This window comes from Anolis carolinensis, chromosome 3 (genome assembly GCF_035594765.1).
Source record: "Anolis carolinensis isolate JA03-04 chromosome 3, rAnoCar3.1.pri, whole genome shotgun sequence".
NCBI classification, from domain to species: Eukaryota; Metazoa; Chordata; class Lepidosauria; order Squamata; family Dactyloidae; genus Anolis; species Anolis carolinensis.
In genome coordinates this window covers 231,709,529-231,733,565 of record NC_085843.1, presented here as the reverse complement: position 1 = coordinate 231,733,565, position 24,037 = coordinate 231,709,529, and the positions used below count along the sequence as shown (strand labels likewise).

Genomic DNA, 24,037 nt, shown 5'->3' with positions numbered 1-24,037 from the left:
AGTAAACTACTGTGACTCTCTCGTGGAAGCAGATTTAAAAACTGCCTTGATTTTTTTCCCTTCCCAAACCAGAGAGAGCAAAGGTTTCTACTTACCAGAATACCCCTTCCTCATTCACTCCAGGCAAGTTAGAATGGTCCACACTCCTCAGATATTGCACAACAAGTCACTGCCTGCAAGATAGAGATGAAAATGATGGTTGAGTAAAACAAAGGATGTTGTTTGTTGTTCTTTTAATGGAGACTGTTGTAAAAGCCAAATATCAGCACCCAATGGGTTTCCATAGCTAAGCGAGGAAGCGAGCCCTGGTCTCCAGAGTCATAGTTGGACTAATGGTTGCCATAAATCGAATATGGCTCGAAGTCACTTCATATGTAAATATGCACTGGATGTATGGGACAGGTAAAGGCAAAGATTTTCTCCTGACATTAAGTCTAGTCACATCTGACTCTGGATGTTGGTGCTCATCTCCATTTCTAAGCTGAAGAGCCGGGGTTGTGGTATATAGTCACAACTTCTGAGGATTCCTGACATAGATGTGTGCGAAACATCAGGAGAAAATACTTCTGGAACATGGCCATACAGTCTGGAAAACACACAACAACCCTGTGATCCTGGTCATGAAAGCCTTTGACAACATATTGCTAGAAATGCATGTGGCAAACACATAATGAACTACATTCACATTCATTGCTAGGAAGAACAGAGCTTCCCAGAAGCCAGAAAATACTCAAGGGATGGGAACAAACATGCCACCAGTCAGCAGTAGGGGGCACCATACCCATTTGCCTGAACATAAACCTATATTAAAAAGGGGGAAATGTTCAGCTCACAAAAACTTGCCCAGACACACAGTTAGATGCAGCCCCACTCAATTCCAGGCCTACTGCAAAACAACCCCCAGTGCTAGCTGCAAAAGTAAGTGCTTCTCAGGTTATTGTTATTCTTACTGCACATTGTTATTAATATTAGTATTTTTATCTCTGCACTTTGATTTTGTGTGTGTGTGTCAGAGGCGACTTGGGAAACTGCAAGTCATTTCTGGTGTGAGAGAATTGGCCGTCCGCAAGGACTTTGCCCAGGGGATGCCTGGATGTTTTACCATCCTGTGGGTGGCTTCTCTTGTGCCCCTGCATGGGAAGCTGGAGCTGGCAGACAGGAGCTCACCCCACTCCCTGGATTTGAACCGCCAACCAATTGGTCAGGAGTCCTGCCGGCCCAAGGGTTTCACCAAAATGCATGAGGAGAGGGGATACTAAGCCAACAAAATACTTTCAAAACAATGTCTTGGCCACAGCTATTATCTCAAGGAAGAAGAAAGAAGTGGATATCCAGTCCACCCCATTATTTCAGGGACACACAAATACCCCAAAGATATCAGATCCTGTCTGATTTTAGAAACTAAGTAGGGCTGGTTCTTCTTAGTTCATGGATGGAAGAATGTCAATGAATGCCAGATGCTATAGGCTACAATTGCAAGTAACTAGCAAAACCACCTCTGAGTATTCCCTGCCTAAGAAAATGCTTTGAAATTCATGGGTTTGCCATAACTTAACAGGCAACATGAAGACACATAAGCACACCTGCATTCCTCTTGCACAGGCCCATATCTGGACATTTGGGATTGAGGAATAGCTTGATTATAATGACAGAAGCCACAGCAGATAAATGAAAGGCTTGTCGTGTGCCTTCAAGTCATTTCCAACTCATGGCGATCCTAAGGTAAACCTGTCAGAGGGTTTTCTTGGCAAGATTTCTTCAGAGAGGGTTCATCTTGGCCTTCCTCTGAGGCTGAGAGTGTGTGACTTGCCCAACGTCACTCAATAAGTTTCTATGGTTGAGTGGGGATTCAAATCCTGGTCTCCTGAGTCATATTCCAAATTGAGGTGTTATGGTAATGCTTGTAAATACATTATGTTCACTTGACATAATTAGTTCTGCATATTCCATTAGGTAATAAATATGTGTACAAAAAGGACTTTCATCTCTTCTAATCCTTTTATACAATTCTTCAAAAGAAATACATGAAAAAAGACAAAAGGATGACAGATTCCTTCAAGGGAGAATCTTTTGATGATGAATCCACAATTTGAGAAAGTGAAATAAAAGCTGTCCTCAAAGCACATGGGAGAAAAGAAATCACTAGGAACAGATGGCATACCAATACAGCTGTTTAAGGCAATGGAAACAGTGTCTATCTAAATTCAACGAAAATCTGGCCACAAATATGGAAAACAACAGTGATCCACAGGCTGGAAATGCTTGATATATTTATTTATTTGCCATATTTATACCCCACCCTTCTCAATCCCGAAAGGGACTCAAGGCGGCTTTACATATAGGCAACTATTCAATGCCTTAAAACAATGTACAATTAAAATAAACATTTTAAAATAGAATTTAAAACACATTAAAACATTTTAAAACATTACAATCATTATTAACCACGCTATCCGCAATCGTAATCCGGGCCATTCCAGTAGCTATTGCACATAATTCCATATCCATCGATTTTACTACAATTGTTGTCCGATGGCTTGATCCCAAAGCCATGTTTTCACTCTCTTTTGGAAGGTCAGGAGAGAGGGGACTGGTCTAATATACATTCTAATCCCCAAGAAAAGGGACACCAATGATTACAGTAAACATGGAACTACAGCATTCATTTCCTATGTAAAAAAAAGTGATGCTCAAAAGTTTACAATAAACACATTTCATTATACAGTATATAGAATGATAAATGCCAAGTACTGAAGTTGAATTCAGAAAAGGAATAGGAGTAGAGCTTATGGAGCTGAAGAATTTCAGTGTAAAATCAACCTTGGCTTTATAGGCAATAGCAAAGACTGTAGATTATGAAAAACTATGAAATAGTGGCTGCACCACAGCATTTGATTGCCTTGATGTGTAGCCTATATTCTGGATACTATCAAGACAGAATATGGAGAAATACAGTTGCTTCCAACCTACACCAAGCCTGCATTTTATCACCCTGTCCAAATAATTGTTGCCATTGAAGGCCTTCAATATATTTCCAAGTATGTTGACTCTAAGGTGAACCCATCATGTGGTTTTCCTGGCAAGACTTGTTCAAATAGGATTTGCCTTTGCCTTCCTCTGAGGCTGAGAGAGTGTGACCTGCCCAAAGTCACCAATTTGGTGTCCATGGCCAAGAGGGGATTCAAACCTTGATCTCCTGAGACATAGTCCAATGCTCAAACCACTACACCCTGCTGGCTCCTCATTAATTAAAAATAATTGTAATACATTTATATCTAGAACATACAATAGAAAGTATAAATAGACTTTAGTGCACACACAATTTCTACTCCATCTCAGACCAGATTGTAATTCGAATTTCACTCTGTCAGGTTATATCCAGCTGTGAATTTTACCTTGTGCCAATACAATCTCTGTTCCCTACAAAAACTGGTCCAGGCTAATGCCTGAAAAAGTGGACCATCCACACAGTCAGGCCTATCAAAAGCAGGACTTGGAAAAGTTATGGAGGAACTATAATTCCCCAAACCCCCAGATCTTGGCCAAGCTGTCTGGATTATTGGAAAGCTATTGTCCAAAAGAGTACATTTTTCAGGATCTGAAAAACATGGGAATCTGAAACCAGTTTAAATTTTTAACAGTTAAAACAAAGCCAAGTCTGATCCTAAATGCTAGACATCAATGGATGCTGAATTGATGCTAAAGGGGCAAAATACTAGATAAAGGAAATGCGGATAACTGTAACCTTAGTGTTATTGAGAATGAACCCTGGCATTCAAACACAGGAGCAAAGTACTTATACTTAGTGGGGGATTCTGCTTTGAAACTACAAGGACAGAAGTGGTCATAGCTGGAAAAACTACATTTTGTAAAATTACAGCTCCCAGAATCCCCTAATCACTATAGCAACACTGGCAGTGGAAAGATGTCTGGACGCTCTAGTCCAAAAATGTGACTTTCCCAAATTCTGGTGGGTAGAGCCTGACATTTAAAGGAAGATGATTGAGAGCCCTTGGGGTTTTATTTGTTCCAGAATACACCCACACTTAACTGCCAAGGATATTCTGGCAGCAACAGGGCCCTTTTCAGCAAGACCCTGATACTGCCACCCCCTCATCCGCTTGGGAATGTGAGGCGGTCCCAGCACTGGCTGGCAGAGGAGACCTATCTGTGCCATGTTCACCCATCCGAGGAGACAGGCCTGCCCACCCCTCCTGTCACAAGGCTGCTCGAGGCCTTGGCCGTTTATTTGATCTTTAGGTGTTTGCTTCTTTAAACGGAAATGCTGTTCAAAGCCCCTGGTGTGAGTGAGCAGCCACTTGAAGGAGGGAACCATACTAAAAGGGTTATTGTACTCTTTAAGAGAGGAGTGTAGATACAGTACTTTTAATTTTGGGCATGACAAAACCAGGTGTACGTCCTCACTTAACCACTAGTGTCTTTGTGTAAATTTGGACAAGTCTTGGTTCAACCCAGCTTGCAAGTCTGTTTCTATGTGTTTAAAAAGGCAAGAGTGCTCTTGTGCCTTCCAGTCTCATGTCAACCTATAGCAGTGGTTCTCAACCTTTTTTTTTGACTAGGGATCACTTGACCACTTTGACCAGAGACCACTTTGACCAGGTACCACTCTCTCCAACATTAGTACCAAAAGAGTTACAAATCAGTTTTGGGTCAACTTTAGTTTTGGTTTGGTTATTTGGGATGCTGATTCAGAAAATTGCATTGAATAGACCACATCAGCTCTAGTTTCTGATACAGAATATATGCCATCCAGTAGTCACCATCTGCTCGCCCACAGAAAACCATATTTAATAATCTACAGCTGGTGTGGTGTATCCAATGCAATTTCTGAATCAGCATCCCAAATAACCCAAGGAACAAACCTAAAAACATTATTATCCGTAGTAGTAACTGTGAGGTCGCAGACCACTGGTGGTCCACGGACCATAGGTTGGGAACCACCAACCTACAGTGATCTCATAATTTCATAGAGTTTTCTTAGACAAGAATACTCAGAGGTGGGTTTACCAATTCCTTCTTCTGAAATATAGCCTTCAGCACCTGGCATACAGTAACATCTCCCATCCAAGTACCAAATATGACTGATCCTGCTTAGTTACCAAGATAAGATGGGATATGGTTTCTTCTGAAATATAGCCTATAGCATCTGATAGTTGCTGGCAATCTCATACAAGTACTGGCCAGAGCTGACCCTGTTTAACTTCCAAGATCAGGTGCACCCTGGTGTCATCAAATACTTTGTAAGCATGCTGAAAAGAGGAATAGAAATTAGAAAGTCATCAGATTTCTAGTGACTATTCAGAATTAAGGCTTTTAGTACTGGCATGATGATCCATCCTATCCTAGGCAAAAAACTGTAAAGACATAATCATAATAATAGGGTTGGCCAAGCAATTCAACAAAATTGAAGATGGTTGTCTTCACAGAAGCCAAAACTGGCTGAGGATTTGTTCTTCAAGAACAGTGAGGGGAAAGACAAGACCTCTCTCAGGGTTGCTGTGAGTATTCCGGGCTGTATGGACATGTTCCAGAAGCATTACTCCTGACATTTCATCCACATATGACGAAATGTGGGTGAAACGTCAGGAGAGAATGTTTCTGGAACATGACCATACAGCCCAAACAACTCACAGCAACCCAGTGATTCCGACCATGAAAGCCTTCGACAACACAAAGACCTCTCTCAATTTCATTCTCAGTTGGGCATTGACTCTCAAGCTATTACAGTAGAGTCTCACTTATCCAACATTCGCTTATCCAATGTTCTGGATTATCCAACGCATTTTTGTAGTCAATGTTTTCAATACATCATGATGTTTGGGTGCTAAATTCAAAAATACAGTAATTACTACATAGCACTACTACATAGCACTACTACATTGAACTACTTTTTCTGTCAAATTTGTTGTATAACATGATGTTTTGGTGCTTAATTTGTAAAATCATAACCTAATTTGATGTTTAATAGACTTTTCCTTGATCCCTCCTTATTATCCAAATATTCGCTTATCCAACGTCCTGCCGGCCCGTTTATGTTGGATAAGTGAGACTCTACTGTACTACTTTAAAAAAAAAACAACAACCACCATCTAGTATATTTACATAAATCCACAGCTCTGTAAAAGTAGTAAAAAAGCACAAGGTGTATGTATGTTATGCATGAAACTGAAGTGAAGGGGGTGCACACACACTGCAAGCTATACCATGGGCCCTTTTTTCTGCTGTGGGTTTTCCAGATCTCCCCATGGATACCAAAATACATGGATGCTGAAGTCTCATTATACACAAAGGTATAGTAAAATGGTTTTCCTTATATACAGTGGCAAAATCAAGGTTTGCTTTTTGTATTTTATTTTTCTGAATATTTTCATGGTGTGAATGGTTGTATCTGTGGAATTAGAACCCGTGGAGTCGAAAAACAAAACAGCAAAACCTTGCGCCAGTATACTGACTAAGGATGGTGGGAATGATAATCCAACATATCTGATGGATACCAAGTTGGAAAAAGCCACTTTGTGGAGAAGGTCAAGGGGCAGTTCTTAGTACTTTTCTTGCACATTCCTGGCAGTCAGCAAGTTCTTGTAATATACTCCCGGATATCCTCCTTTCCTCCTCCCAAGCCCAATCTAAGCAGTCAGATTCAGCCACTCTCATCCTCCTTCACTCTGAAGGGTGGAGGCAGTCTAGCTCAAAGCCTCACATGACAGGATGGAATCCATCATGGGTCAGTCATGTGGCCACACACCATTTGTAAGCATAGTCAATGTTTAACTCTTCACCATCAAGTGCAGACAAACCATCCAGCTGCACAGGTTTAGCTGGTAGGGTGGTTGTCAGCCCTGTCACTTGGCCAGAAAGAAACGGGAAGCACGAGGTACAATATAACTCTCAAATATTTCTACCATCAAAGCAAGATAGCGTCATGTAAAAAAAATGTCAGAGCAAATCCGACTGTTTAAAGACTGACACAAGTCAACATTCCACTGTTTTAGAAGTAGGTTTAGGCTTTAATCTTCACCTCAATTATAATTGGGGAAGGAGGTGGGGCAAACCTACCATCATTAATACAGTGGTTGTTAAGAGTTCGGATACAATGCATATGACATATCAGCAACATAGCCAGCTAATATTTTGGCCTACAATACCCCAAATCCCCTGTTTGCCAACCAGGGCCGTAGCCAGAAAAATTGTGTGTGTGTGGGGGGGGGGGGGGGGGGGCTTGAAACTTTTTTTAGCAAATCATGAAGAATAGTTCCATAACGCAAAATATTTTAGAAATCAGGTTCCATTGATAAACTTCAGTGGACATTCAAGACAGATAAACTTCAGTGGACACTCATAGGGATTTGGTTAATCAGTTAAAACTCATGAGTAAATCAAAAAAAATTCAGGGGGGGATTGAACCCCCCCCCCCCCCCGCCCCCGGCTACAGCCCTGCTGCCAACCAGTGGTCCAGAGTTATGGGAACTGTGATCTAAAAGACCTAGAGGATTGCAAAATTGTTGCTACTGGTGAAAGTTAATAAACTTGACAAACAATATCAGAAAAACAATATTAGAAAAACAGAATGTGGGTAATAAAGTAAAAGTACAGCATATTTATAACATATTAGAGAAGCAGGTAAGGGCTGCCACCTGGTTTTATACCTTATTGAGAGTTTTATACCTTATTGAGGGCCGGGCTGTGGTGTAGCTGGTTAGTAGCCAGCAGCAATAAATCACCACTGACTGAGAGATTATTGGTTTGAAGTCTGGGTCGGAGTTAAGCTCCCAACTATTAATAGCCTAGGTTGCTGCCCACCTAAGCAGCTCGAAAACAACTGTGTCTGTAAGTAGAGAATTCTAGGTACCGCTTAATGTGGGGAGGCTAATTTAACTTAATTTATGACACCATAAAACTGCCGGCGAAGAATATGAGGAAGTACTACCATCAAAAAGGACTCGGTGTCACATTGGATGATGAAGCAGCAGCTCCCCCTGTGGCCGGAATTGAGCATACCCTCATGAAGCCAGAAGCTGGAAAATGTTAAATAGCCTCTATTGTCTGTCTGTATATGTGGTATGTCTGATAATGGCATTGAATGTTTGCCATGTATATGTGCATTGTAATCCGCCCTGAGTCCCCTTCGGGGGGAGAAGGGTGGAATATAAATATAGTAAATAAAATAAACTAGATACTATCAGGAGTTATATATAGCATACAGATTATGATAACAGTATGTCATGAAATACTCAAAGATTTCAACCTTTTGTGTTTAAACTTATATGTATCAATTGTTCACTATCTGTTATACTTACACTGTATTAAAATAAAATTTTGAATTCTACAATTATCAGTTCCAAGAAAATAGTTTCATTTGTTTGTGTATTCTTGCTTGGTAAGTTTCTCTGTCCTGCTATGCACTTCATAAAACTGTTAAATGAAGTGACAGGTAGTGGCTTCTACATCAAGGAGTTAGCAGATCTGTTCCATATTTTAATCCAAACTTTAAAGGGATTATTCATGGTGTTGAAGTGTACTCAAAAATAGGTTCAGCACCATGGATAGCTCCAACAGTTTGGGTTAAAAGACAACGTGAATTCACTATCCCATGCACACAGAAGCCACCCAGCACCAATAATGTTTTTTGTTGTTTCCTAAATAATAGGATCTTCATCTGTCCTTTCCCTACAGTAAACCCTACACCCCATGGTTTCACTAGTTTGTACTCTCCAGTGCTGAAAAGTTTATTAAAGCAAAGAAAGTTCATACAGGTTGAGCATCTGCTTGAAACCAGAATGGTTCCATATTTTTCATTGGGACCCAACTCGTAAACATAAAATCAATGTATATGTTTCATATACATGTGGATGGAAAGCCATTTTATACAAGATTTTAAATAATTTTGTGCACAAAACATAGTTTGTGTACATTAAATCATTAGAAAGCAACGGTGTCACTATCTCAGACAACCATGTGGACAATTTTGGAGTGTTTCAGAATTCTGGATAAGACATGCTCAGCTTGTATGAGGTTATTAAAAATGAAAGGGCTACCCAATTTCCAAGGGTGTATGCCTCAAAATAGGCTAAATTCTAACTCAAACCACAACCACCCATTGAAAGAAATGTGTGGAAGTCCAGACAGAAAGAATGTGGTGTGAAGAAGCTCCACACACTGTTAGGGTAAACCTACCTTCTCTATCTTTTCAATGATGCATGGTAAATATCTTATGTTAACAAAAATTCAAACTTCTGCATCTCTTTACACAGCTTTAGTCCTTGCAGAGCCACAAAGTAAGCTGGGCCACCCAAGGGGCATAAGGCAAGGAACGACTCCGGACTTAAAATATGTCATCTTTTGTTGGAGAAGCTTTGTAAACTTCGAAGCTGGCATTACACTTCCTTCATTAAACAAATCCCAACAAAGCAAATGGAACAAGGCTAGAGCTGTTTTTGCAGATCAAAAATATGGGGGAGGCTTGGAATGAAGGCACAGCTCAGCCTTTGCAGGGACATGCTCACCGCTCATGAGAAGGCAGGGCAGGTTTCCAAGCCAAGAACTACAACTCTACAGGAGGAGATTTTCCAGTCTGCTTCCCCATTGGAGATGGACCCTTTTTTTTGTATTTATATACATGTATTTCTTTCTTAATGTAGATTAGCTATATTTATCGCTCTCCTTAGCTTGATGAGCTCAACATGATGTGCATGTCTTTCAGGATGTTTATTTTCACAGTAATCCTGAGAGATGGGATGGTCTGAAAAGAGTGGCTAGCCCAACATCAGGTAATGAATTTCATAGCCGAGTATGGACCAGATCTTGCATCTCACAAGTCCAAGCCCAGGACTCAATCTTGCTTTTCTTTTCTTTCCTTGTACTAGGTAGTGCCATCGATGAGTAAAAAGAGATGGCTGAATAACATCCCTGTAAAGCAGTGGTTCTCAACTTGTGGGTCCCCAGATGTTTTGGCCTTCAGCTCCCAGAAATCCTAACAGCTGGTAAATTGGCTGGGATTTCTGGGAGTTTTAGGCCAAAACACCTGGGGACCCAACAGGTTGAGAACCACTTCTGTAAAGTGACACCTGCAAATGAATGGTAAAACGAGCATGAAGTCATATGATACAATATTTAACAAGAAAAATATTACTGTACATTATTTCATACTATAACTAGGACTGGAAAGGGCAAAGTGGGATCCCAGGTGCTTATCTATGGTGGCGCAAAGCAGGGGTCCATGAATCTTGTCATAACATTTCCTCAAGTCTACACTTGTGCACTGTTAACTAGTGCCACAAAACACTTGCTTACTTAGCACTAATTCCTACAATTTCGCTTAGTATCACTATATTTTTCAGACCCAACATTTGGATATTGTTCAGCAGTTTGAGGGCGATGTATTACAGCTGCAGGCACACTTCAAGCTTGCAGTATCTATTTTCTCTTTTACTAAAACAATTTATCCACAGATAACTTTCCAGTTAAACTACTGTAGTGAGTTCTGCCCTTGAAGAAAATTTGGAAGTAAAATGCATTGCCAAGATTGGTGACCAGCATACTTTTAGAGACAAGGCATAGCATAGGTCTTAAAGGAGCTATGCTAGCTGCCAGTTCACTACTGGTCTGAATTCAAGGTTTTGGTGATGATACTTAGAGCCCAAAACAGCTTCAGCCCTCAATATTCAAAGAAGCACCTCATCATGATCCTGTATATATCTGAGCACAAAGGTCTATAGGAGGGGCTCACCAGTGGGGCAATATAGTATGGGAGGATGTAGGAAATGATCTCTTTGGAGATTTGACCCCAACTGTGGAACACCCTCTCTTTGGAGGTCTAATTGGCACAATATTAGGCTCCTTCTGACGCCATGTCGCTACATGTCTTTTTATTAAAACCTTTGAGGCGTAATTTACTTTAAGTATATATGTACCTTTTTAAAAATTACTAATTTACACAGCTTTTCAATTCACTTTAATTGTACATGGTTTTTAATTGTAGCTTTTGTAGCTGGTTTAACTTGTCTGGATCCATTATGTTTTTATTCTGTTTAAGCTAATTTGTTTTGTGTTAATGTGGCATTGTTCTAATTTGCTTTTATTTTTATCTGTTTGCTAGCCTGAAGTTTTGGAGCCCCTTGTGGAGTAGTGGGTTAAAGCCTTGTGACTTGAAGATTGGGCTGCTGATCTGCAAGCTGCTAGGTTCGAATCCCACCCAGGGAGAGCACGGATGAGCTCCCTCTATCAGCTCCAGCTCCATACAGGGACATGAGAGAAGCCTCCCACAAGGATGGTAAAACATCAAAACATCTGGGCATCCCCTGGGCAACGTCTTTGCAGACGGCCAATTCTCTCACTCCAGAAACAACTTGCAGTTTCTCAAGTCAAGTGTTAAATCTTTTATATATTGTATATTGCTATGTTATTTAACTATTTTTAACTGTTTTAATTCTTATTTTATTGTATTATGATGTACTGGTAGTGATCCTGCCAGTTGTGTAAGCTGCCCTGAGTCCCCTTGGGGAGAAGGGTGGGTTAGAAATATCGGAAATAAATAAATAAATAAATAAAAGTCGCTCCTGACATGGAAAAAAAAACCCTGAAGTTCCATGATAAAGAGAAGGATACAAGTGTTTTAATAAAATAAAATAAAATAAAATAAAAGACCCACCTACGGAGGCCAAGACCAATTATACTCAAGTATAAGGTGACCCGAATATAAGCCGGCCAGGACCCTCACTCCAGTATAAGCTGAGAGGGCTTTTTCAGCCCTAAAAAGGGGTGGAAAAGTTGGCTTATACTCGGGTATATATGGTAGCCAAAACACTGAGACTCCTATACATGACACCAAGCCATCCACTGCCATATTTTCAGTTATTTTATACTGTGCCTGTAATTAATTCTGATTTAAACTTTTATCTTGTTTTGTGCTTTGTTTTTTTATTCAATATAACTGTAACATTCCTTGAGTTCCATTTTGCAGAGAAAGGTCAGATAAAAATAAATATACACATATACACACAAGTACAAATCTATAGCTGAATTTCTAAAGAACTGTGATTCTTAACCAGTGGTTCTCAACCTTCCTAATGCCGTGACCCCTTAATAAAGTTCTTCATGTTTTGGTGACCCCAACCATAAAATTATTTTTGTTGCTACTTCATAACTGTAATTTTGCTACTGTTATTAATCGCAATGTAAATATCTGATATGCAGGCTGTATTTTTATTCACTGGACCAAATTTGGCACAAATATCCAATACGCCCAAATTTGAATACTGGTGGAGTTGAGGGGGTTGATTTTATCATTTGGGAGTTGTAGTTACCAGGATTTATAGTTAATCTACAATCAAAGAGCATTTTGACCTTCACCAACGATGGAATTGAACCAAACTTGGCACACAGAACTCCCATGCCCAACAGAAAATACTGGAAGGGTTTGGGGGGCATTGACCTTGAGTTTTGGAGTTGTAGTTCACTTACATCCAGAGAGCACTGTGGACTTAAACAATGATGGATCTGGACCAAACTTTGCACAAATACTCAATATGCCCAAATGTGAACACTGCTGGAGTTTGGGAAAAACAGACCTTGACATTGGGAGTTGTAGTGTTTTCTGATGGTCTTTGGCGATCCCTCTGATATCCCTCGCAACCCGCCCCCCCGGGGTCCTGACCCCCAGGCTGAGAAACACTCTTTTTAACGGTCCGATTTAGCTGTAAACAAAGCCTTCTCCCCAATGTACTGCAAAGCACCTAGCAATCATTGCCCAGTGCTGACATATATACCATGTGTGTGTTTGAATAAGCACGCTCCCATATGTATGTGAATGTTTACACACATGCAAATATCAGCCTACTGTATCACATGACCTCAAGATCAGCAAGTCCCAGGCTATACAAGTCCCTACTATGGATATCTCTTCTACTCCTAGAATATCAAGACACTATGCTCCCAGCTACAAAGAAGCTGCATACAAAGCATGCCACCTTGAACAGCTTGGAATCGTTCCTTTTTTAGACTACCATTTCCAGAAATCCCAGGCAGCAGGGATTCCAGGGATGGTGGTCCAAACAACAAATATTTCCAAAGAGCAAAGAAACCATGCACGACATGCACCAGTTGAGCTAGTTCTGCGGAGAAAAGTCAGCCGGCAAGAGAAATGTGTCCTTCTCTCTGCTTCACCGATCCAACGATCTCCGAGACTAACTGGCAACGGCATCTCAGCATATGACTGACACAGATGCCCTTTGTGACTGAGCCAGTGAGCAGCACCGCTGAGGCCCTGAGGCAGGACTGGAGCAGAGGAAAGGCCTGCAAAGAGACTGGCTGCCTTCTGGAAGGCACGTTCCTCTGCTTCTCTGTCCGCCTGGGATTTTCTTACATAAAACAAGAGGCAGGGATGGATGCAAGGCCTTTCAGCAGGCAAGACTCTGCCAGATGGGGTGGGAGGAGGTGGAACATTTTTGCTCAAGACCTAATTCCAGCTTGTTACAACTTCTGCCAGCCAGACAAGTTTCGAATCTTTAGAGCAGTGATTCTCAACCTTCCTAATTCTACAACCCCTTAATACAGTTCCTCATGGTGACATTCAACCAGAAAATTATTTTCGTTGCTACTTCATAACTGTCATTATGCTACTGTTATGAATCGCAATGTAAATATCTGATATGCAAAATGTATTTTCATTCACTGGACCAAATTTGGCACAAATATTCAATACACCTAAATTTGAATGCTGGTGGCGTTGATTTTGTCATTTGGGAGTTGTAGTTGCTGGGATTTATAGTTAACCTACAATCAAAGAGCATTCTGAACCCCACCAACAATGGAATTGAACCAGACTTGACACTCATAACTCCCATGACCGACAGAAAATACTGGAATGGTTTGGTGGCCATTGACCTTGAGTTTTGGAGTTGTAGTTCACCTACATCCAGAGAGTACTGTGGACTCTAACAATGATGGATTTGGATCACACTTGACACAAATACACAATATGCTCAAATGTGAACACTGATGGGATTTGGGGGAAATAGACCTTGACATTTGGGAGTTGTAGTTGCTGGGATTTATAGTTCACCTACAATCAAAGAGTCCCTTGAACCCCATCAATGATAGAATTGGGCCAAACCTCCCACACAGAACTCCCATTTCCAACAGGAAATACTGGAGGGATTTGGGAGGAACTGACAGTGATTTAGGGGAGATGTAGTTCACCTACTTCTGGAGAGCACTGTGAATTATGTTTTCTGATTTTTTTTTTCGTGTCAGGAGCAACCGGAGTTGCTTCTGGAGTGAGAGAATTGGCCGTCTGCAAGGACGTTGCCCAGGGGACGCCCGGATGTTTTGATGTTTTTACCATCCTTGTGGGAGGCTTCTCTCATGTCCCCGCATGGAGCTGGAGCTGATAGAGGGAGCTCATCCACACTCTCCCCAGGTGGGATTCGAACCTGGCAGCTTTCAGGTCAGCAACCCAACCTTCAAGTCAGTCCACTACGCCATCTGGGGGATCTTGTTTTCTGATGATGCTTGGCGACCACTCTGACACCCCCCAGCAACCCCACCCCCAGGGGTCCTGACCCCCAGGTTGAGAAACGCTGCTTTAGAGCATATCTCCGCTAACAGAAACTGGACCCCTCGCACTCACAGAGCCGTTTCTTAGGCTCACAGACATTTGGGATGATACTCCTGCTTCCCCCAAAGGGAAAGCCCCTCAAATGGGAAGAAATGAAATGAAGAAGTAAAGTTTGCATAGGCTGTGTGTATGTGACAACTTAAGGCAGGCAGCATAGTGTAGTCCTTTGAGTATAGAACTCTGGAGACTAGGTTTGTAATTTGTGTTCAGCCATGAAAATCCATTGGGTGACCTTAGGCAAATCACACTCTCTCCGCCACAAAGGAAGGCAAAGTCACCCCCTGTCCTCCCTCCCTGGGTAACAAAACTTGTCAAGAAAACTCCATAATAGGTCCCTCATAGGCTCACCATAAATTGAAAACAACTTGAGGGCACAGAATAAATTAAACAGTGCACTTTCCTATCAACTTACCTGCCTATGAATTTCACTGTTCTGTATTCTCCAATTCCCTAAGAAACAGGAAGCTACACAATAATTTCTGGGGATCTGTGGTATATAAAATATGGTGTGAAGAATTTCTTGAAAATTGACCCCAAGGTAAGATCTACAAGAATGCTAACTAGTGGCAATGATTGCAGAAACAAATCCAGGGATCTTTACCAACATAGCAACAATAACATTGTGATTGTAACCTTATGCATATTTATCTAAATTGGAACCAGTCCCACTGAAAACATCATGACTTATTTTTCAGTAAACATTGCACCGCAGTTGTGGTGTGTTTGTGTCTGTTTCCCTGATTCTCTTTGGTAGAGATAACATCCTCTTAATAAGTAATTAATTACAGCGGGAGTCACCGAGCCAAAAATAGAGTCATTAATCACACCAGTTAATTTTTTTAAAAGTAATATTTTGCTTTCCTGTTTATTAAAGCTAACTAAAATCATTTCCTTTTAGCTAATTGTAGGAAAATCTGAGCTTTACAATCTGCTGGCCTGTGATACAAAGCACTCATGCACACACCCCGCCATCCCCATCTTGTCATCACTTCAACACCATAGAAGAGAACCAGACAGCAAACAGAAGGGAGGCACACAACACAAGCCAGCATAAGACCATGTGAAATTCCTCTGACATCCCTGTTTGTCAACAAGTGCTGAAGAAAGTGAAGGAAGAAAGTGGCAACACAATTGTACAGTTGAACATTAAAAAACAAAAATATTGAGCACAGATGATTTGTATAAATTTAAAAGGAGAGGGGCCCCGGTGGCACAGCGTGTTAAAGCACTGAGCTGTTGAACTTGCAGACAGAAAGGTCACAGGTTCGAATTCTGGGAGCAGAGTGAGTACCCGCTGTTAGCTCCAGCTTCTGCCAATGTAGCAGTTCAAAAACATACAAATATGAGTAGATCAATAGGTACAGCTCTGGCGGGAAGGTAACGGAGCTCCATGCAGTCATGCCGGCCACATGACCTTGGAGGTGTCTACAGACAACGCCGGCTCTTCAGCTTAGAAATGGAGATGAGCACCAACCCCCAGAGTCTGACACAACTGGACTTAATGTCAGGGGAAAACCTTTACCTTTAAAAGTAGGTGATGAAAACACTGAAATAGTTCAAGATTTTTCATACCTTGACACAGTCATTACTCAAACTGCAGTTGAGACATCAGACTTGGATGGGAAGATATAAGGACTTAGACAAAATCCTAAAGTGTCCAGATATATCATTGAAAACTAAAGTTATAATTGTCCATACCATCGCATTTCCCAATTTTATGTATGGTTGTGAAAGCTGGACAGTGAAGGAAGCTGATACGTAGGAGAAAATTTTAAATATGGTGCTGGAGAAAAATTCTATGGATATCACAGGCTGCTAAAAAGACAAATAAATGGATTCTAGAGCAAATCAAGCCTGATATCTCCATAGAAGCCAAGGCCACTACTGTAAACTGAGACTGTCGTACTTTGGACATATCATGAGATGACATGACTTAATAGAAAACACCATCATGCTCAGTAAAGTAGAAGGCAATAGAAAAAAAGGAAGGCCACATTACAAATGGATAGACTCAAGGAAGTTATGGCCCTGAATCCATTAGGATTGAGAAGGGTTGTTGAAGGCAGGGTAACTTTCTTAAGAAAATCATGACCTTTTATAGATCATAACCTTTTAGAGAAGAGCCAAAAACCTGCTTGAGTAGAATCTTCTCAAGTGGTATACAACCAAATGTAATTATGCAAAGCAATTGGCTTCCACTCTTAGACTGAATAACCTACTATCTCTGATCTGTTAGGAAACAAGATAATATATCAGTGCATAAAAATAGCAGTTTTTGCAGAAGTATTTTTCAGTGCCCAAAATATATATCTACTCTCTCATAAAACAACTTGTTTTGTATTATGTACTCAAGAGACAAAATAACATAGACTTTGGCAAAAATAACATATTTGGTTTACTCACAACCTTCATGTGTTCAGCATACACAGGCACGCGACTTATAGGTCAGTTACAGATATGTTTGAGTCTAAAAAAGTCTATGCTCTGTGCTCGTCCCAGAGCAGATCATATGGTCTCCAACCCCAGCCGCAACTTCTCAGCAAAACATAGAGCAAGGAAAGAAAGCTCCTTACCAGAACATACATATAATAAGTAAGCTATAGGATTATAGAGGAGGCTTGAAGAAAATTTTAATTTCCAACAGACCTGAAGGTCAAATATTTATGGGTTGCCATAAATCAAAGTCAACTACAACCGTCCCCACACCCTGCCATCACAGAAGTAACCAGGATGATCCAGTTAGGCCACAAAAGGAGTTATCCTTCATTATGTTACAGATGTAATTGAATACGTCACATCATGTCAATAGAAAAAGGAATAAATAGTTAGATTTCACCAGTTAATTCCAAACCTGGCTCCCAGTTACCTCTGAATTTGAGAATCATGGCTACACCTCAATGTGTTAAGTATGTTGTAATGTATTCGTTCAGTCACTTCCGACTCTTCGTGACCTCATGGACCAGCTCAGGTCAGAGCTCCCTGTCAGCCGTCACCACCCCCAGCTCCTTCAAGGTCAAGCCAGTCACTTCAAGGATATCATACATCCATCTTGCCCTTGGTCGGCCTCTCTTTCTTTTTCCTTCCATTTCCCCCAGCATCATTCTCTTCTCCAAGCTTCCCTATCTTCTCATGAGGTGGCCAAAGTACTTCATCTTTGCCTCTAATATCCTTCCCTCCAGTGAGCAGTCGGGCATTATTTCCTGGAGGATGGACTGGTTGGATCTTCTCACGGTCCAAGGCACTCTCAGGATTTTCCTCCAAAACCACAGTTCAAAAGCATCTATCTTCCTTCGCTCAGCCTTCCTTATGGTCCAGCTCTCGCATTCATAGTATGTAAGTATGTAAGATGGGAGATACAATAATTCCCTGCTTTTAGCACTTGTTATTAAGGGCTCTCCAGAACTGGAATTTATATTCACAGTTACATCTTTAAATTGTTATCTGTACTTTTATACAACTCATTAGTCACAGACTACACCAGCTAGTCAGATTTTCTGTTCCACTTTTTAGCAACCACACTCTCAGTTCAATAGTCCAATAATACTGTCGGTCACTTCTAAAGAGAGAGTTTCTAGCCCTCAACCCCACCACAGCCACATCCTCATACATAATCTCACACTCGCAGTGGTGCATTACAGTCATTCAACAGTCAGGGAAAATGTACTTTCCCCATCCTCAGAAGCCTAAATTAATTCCAACTTTTGAGCGTTGACTTGAAACAGCCTTGTCAAACATTCCTGGAGTTAGAACATTTCTGTAAAACCTAGCCATAACTTTAAAAGTCTTGCCATCAGAACTAAGGTTGTCAAATTAGGGACATCCCAAACTGTGAGATTCCAGGGCCAAAACCTGAGATCAAGAACTGGCCTCTGGTGATGTCATAGGGAGCGCTGTTGAGTTTTAAAAAAAATGCAGTTCATCAAACAGCAACACAACTGCTCAGTCATTCAGATAAAACCCTCTAAATCTAATAAATGGAAGCACTACTTTTAAGACAATTCAAGACAGAAAAAAATTGATTCTTCCCAGTTCAATTCTTCCCAGTACAAGTATGGCTAGGTTTTACAGAACCCTGCTTTCAATGGGTTGGTCCCATTAACCAGCACCCTCACTGGCCACTTTTTAAACAACAGCCCATAGTCATGCCAAAAAGAACAATTCTGATAATGTTAACAATATTCACTGAATATTTTGGGTAATGTAGATGATTATGATGATTTATTGGGCATCCTATCTATGTACGCCGAAACAGAAGCAAGCCTTGTTGAGTTCAATCAGTCTTGTAACAGCTGCAGAAAATCTAACGTATCCCAGTCATGGTTTCAAGGGGGAAAGAGAAGAGAAGGAGAGAGGAAGGCAAGTACATCCAGGCCCTGTATCCACAGATTCAACATTCACAGACATTTAAACATCTATCTATGTCTATACACAAAATAAAAGTGAAAATACATATGTGTATGTGTGGCTGGAGTGCCCACTTCCATAGACAAGCTCCCACTTCCACAAGCAGCTATAACCCACAGTGCTGTGAAGCCACCAAAAGCACTCCCTCCAATGACATTTCAGGTTATATATACCGAGCACCATGAACATGTAGCCCAAATTCTGCCAATGTCCTCCCCAAACACTACGGCCCACCACCCAAGGGACGCTTTCATTCAGGACCATTTCATCCTAGATTTTACGTGTTTCCTCCACCACAAACATCCCAGTGTTCCTTTCTTTCTTCATTGGTGTGGAATTTGAATAACCCTGCCCACTGCCTCTCTCTTAACCCTTTCCTACTCTCTTCAATTTTGTCTGCATAACAAACAGAGCAAGACCGAGCAGCAACTAAACATACTGGAAGAGTTTGGGGGATTGACTTCACATGGAAGTTGTAACTCACCCTGCATTGAGTCAAAGCACTGTGACCCCCCACTGACAATGGACCTGGACCATATTTGGCACACAGAACCCCCAAGACCAAAGAGAGGTTTGGGGAAAATTCACCTTGATTTATAGCCACTGTAGGTACTGGGATTTAGAGTTCACATGCAATCAAAGAGCACTCTGGACCCCACCAATGATGGCCCTGGATCTAACTTATCACACAGAACCTCCATAACCAACAAAAATGCAGGAGGGCTTTGAGGGAAATTCACCTTGATTTGTAGGAATTATAGTTTACCTATATCCAGAGCACTGTGAACGCAAACAACGATGGATCTGCACCAAATTTGGCACGCATACCAAATATGCCAAAATTTAAATACTGGTGGATTTGGGGTGGATTTGGCCAACAACTGCCAACAATAAGCAGCTTTTATCTTCTGAATAAAAATAGAGAATTTCAGGATTCTGAATAAGAGACAATATTTTTCACATTTGGTTTCATAGATTGCTTGACCCATGGATATAAACCGACCTTGCAAATTGAATGGCCTCCATTGTTCCTCTTTATCTCCCTGTTCCCACCACAATCACAAAGTTCCCTCTTCCAAACAATTCCATACTGTTTCCACTTTCACATCCACAGTGTTCACTTGGCTGGTTTGAAGAGAAATCTCATATCATGTGCCCCCCACACAACCCCCCCCCCCACACACACACACACACAGCTCTGCTAGGTCCCACAGTGACTTCCCCTGTGCTCCTAGAAAGAAAGTTTTTCCTTTACATATAAAACATGTACTTTGCATATTTACACATTCTTCTCTGATCAGGAACCAGCATGGAGTCCGAAAGGAGGGGAAACACATAATCCACAAGCCTTTCCTGTACGCGTCAATCCATATCTATTTATTGCACAGATTAACCAAAGGCTTGGTCCCAGAGCCACATTTTATTCTTTTATGGAAGCTCAATAGGGAGGGGGCTGCTCTAATATCCCTGGGAAGGGAGTTCCATAGCCAAGGGGCCACCACTGAGAAGGCCCTGTCTCTCGTCCCGACCAGACGCACCTGCGAAGAAGGTGGGACCGAGAGCAGGGCCTCCCCGGATGATCTTAAACTCCGCAATGGTTCATAGAGGGAGATACATAGAGGCACAGATAAGCTGGGCCAGTACCGTTTAGGGCTTTATAGGCTAAAGCCATTTTACTTTCTGAAATGTTTTATGAAAATTGGACAACCAAGACTTTTGTGGAGTTGAGCTTCTGCAAGGTTTATCAATTGAAAGTGCACTAAAAGATCAAGGATCAAGAAATATTAAGGCTACAATTCTCATTGAACCCTCCCAAGACTAATCAAGGCTCCCTACATAATATCCTTTTTGGGAGTAAGCTACACTAAATGCATCAAGGGCACTTCTAAGTACACACTGCACTTTGAGGATAATTGATAGGGAGCATCCCTTTGTCACACATACCTGCAATTATGCAAAATTAGTAATAACATGCTTGCTAATATTGAGGGGTATGGTAAACAGTTCTGGGATACCTTTTGATAAAGATTTTGTGACAATAGGTATCCTCAAGAGTTTTACATTATATTATTTCACATCAGGTTTTCCCAGACACCAGCTACTGCTTACCTCTGACATTTAAACAATGAATACAGTAAAAACCTCGTAACTATGAGGGATACTTTCTAAGACACACACATTGCTTATCTGTATTTTGACTTTATTTGGGGAGGAAGAATACCGTACAGTTGTACTAAGGACCTAAAGAGACTCACAAATACTTCCAAGGAGTGTTTTTTTGGAGTTAGGTAAATGAAGCCAGATATCAAAATATAAATCTGGAGTTCAGACCATACTGAGATTAACTAACAATATTACTATATGTTGGAGCCCCTGATAGCACAATGGATTAAACTCTTATGCTGGCAGGGCTGCTGATCGAAAGGTCAGCAGTTGAAATCTGGGGAGCAAGGTGAGCTCCCATCTGTCAGCTCCAGCTTCCCATGCAGGGACATGAGAGAAGCCTCCCACAGGATGGTAAAACATCCGGGGATCCCTGGGCAATAGCCTTGCAGACAGCCAATTCTCTCACACTAGAAGTGACTTGCAGTTTCTCGGGTTGTTCCAGACACAAAAAACCTATATGTTTATATCAAATCCCCAGAATCTAATAAACAGTTGTTTCCTAAGGAAGATTCCCCCCCCCCTTTTAATGTAGCCGAATTAGAGTAAAGCAGTACCATAACTTCTACTCACAAACTTGACACTGAAAATTTCCCTTTTATACTTGTTAATTTTAGATATATTTTAAGGGTGTATCTTGCTTTGGATCCATTGTAGTAAATGCAACACTGCAAAAAGTAAAACCAGGTAAACAAACATCACATTATGATCATAATTACAATGCAGCAAACATACAATCACAATGTGCAAAAGCAGGAGCAAAAATAATAACAACCTTGCAGGAAGTAGACAATAGGTAAGGTAAAGGTTTCCCCTGACATTGTCTAGTCATATCCGACTCTGCAGGTTGGTGCTCATCTCAATTTCTAAGCCAAAGAGCTGGCCTTGTCCATAGACACCTCCAAGGTCATGTGGCTGGCATGACTGCATGGAGTGTCGTTACCTTCCCGCCAGAGCAATACCTATTGATCTACTCACATTTGCATTTTTTTGAACTGCTAGGTTGGCAGAAGCTGAGACTAACAGAAGGTGCTCATTCTGCTCCCCGGATTCGAACCGTCAACCTTTTGGTCAGCAAGCTCAGCAGCTCATTGGTTTAACCTGTCTTAAGTAAACAATAATAATATGCAACAAAATAAGAAACAGCAACCCAAAAGGAATAGCTGCATGGAAAATCAGCAAAACTATTTATGGAGCTACCAATGATTAATTTGACATCAAAAGGAATGCCATATCTTATATGATTTTCCACAGAGGGCATTTCACTACTAAGATGGCAAATCTCTAAGTGGGCTCTTATAACATTACTGCAAAGCCCTTGCTCCTAATGGATGACTGTGAGGCAAACTACAAATGGATGGTTTGCAAGCAGAACCTGGAGCTAGAACTCAAACACCAAATTAAGTATGTGGGGTGGATGAGGCAGAGGCATAGCCCCAAAACAGTCCTTTATAGCTGTTTTGGGGCTATACATTTTAAAACAAACACTTGAACTGAGCTAGGAATAAGTAAACAACCACTCAGCATAGGCCAAACAAAGTCAGAGTAACATGCTCTGGTTTCCCCAGGTGCGACCCATAATTTGGCAGTGGGATTTTTCTCTGGACTTTTCAAGGGTAAACCCATGTCAGTCTGTGTTGTTAAAAAGCTAGGAGTCCTCGGAGCAAAATATGTGATCAAATCTGATACTTGCCTCTTGAACGGAGAGTAAACTCTGATGAGAATAAGGTGGGTTTCTCGTCCTAAAGGTCATTCAACAAGATAGTTCAAATTTGGTTTCAGACTGAAAGCCAGGAAGATTTCACACCATCCCAACATAAAGTAAAACCCACCAAAGGCAGCAACTCACAGTCCCACACACCATAGATTTGGTGAAACATAGACAGTCATGGACATTAAGTTTGGGATTCTCGGTTCTAGCGTCATTTTAGTATCGCAAAGGTTCACACCTACAATCTTCTTTTTCCTTAGCTCCACCTACAAACCACCTGAGGGACAAAGCAATTTGGAACAGTTTACACAGAAAGTTGGGTGTGTATATTGTTTTGATCATACTTTCCTGTTTGCCCTGAAGTCTGTATCTCATTTGCACTTTAATGAATGTATGCTCATATCGAATAACTTCCATCATTTATGAACAGCACATAAAGCTATAGAAAATCCACTTAATAAAACTGAAATTATCCATCAATTTGCACTTTTCAGAGCCTATGAATGACAAGCTCTAATGTAACAATAGCATTCAATTTACTGTTGCTGTTATTGTTATAACTTTAAACCTTGCCTATCCTGCAAAACTGGGATTCAAGGCAGTGCACAACTTGTTGTTGTTCCTACGTTATTGAAACTCAAGAAAACTGCAACCTTAAAACAGTTTCAAAAGTGAAACAACAACGAGTATACAAGCTATCTATTGTTCTGGGTCGCAGACCTGTTTATAATCAGTACAGTCTCTGGCAAGTTTCCAGAGAAGAAAGAAACAATTGTATCCAAATGGGTACAAATTTAGTGTTATTCCATGACACACTGGAAAAAAAACAATTAAACAAGAGATACCCCTCGGTGGCACAGTGTGTTAAAGCGCTGAGCTGCTGAACTTGCAGACCAAAAGGTCGCAGATTCGAATCCAGAGAGCGGAGTGAGCTGCCACTGTTAGCCCCTGCTTCTGCCAACCTAGAAGTTCGAAAACATGCAGATATGAATAGATCAATAGGTACCGCTCCAACAGGAAGGTAACGGCACTCCTAGCAGTCATGCCGGCCACATGATCCTGGATGTGTCTATGGACAACACCGGCTATTTGGCTTAGAAATGGAGATGAGCACCAACACCCAG

The 24,037-nt window shown here is 41.1% G+C and overlaps 1 protein-coding gene across 4 annotated transcripts in view; it reads right to left on the bottom strand.

Annotated features, from left to right (window-relative positions):
* The window catches only part of lzts2 (leucine zipper tumor suppressor 2), a 93,402-nt gene that overhangs the window by 48,533 nt on the left and 20,832 nt on the right, over positions 1-24,037 (bottom strand). For all 4 annotated transcript variants that reach the window (XM_062976331.1, XM_062976332.1, XM_062976333.1 and 1 more), the window contains one exon: positions 96-173. The gene's annotated coding sequence lies outside the window, so the exon portion shown is untranslated. The remainder of the gene's footprint in view (positions 1-95; positions 174-24,037) is intronic.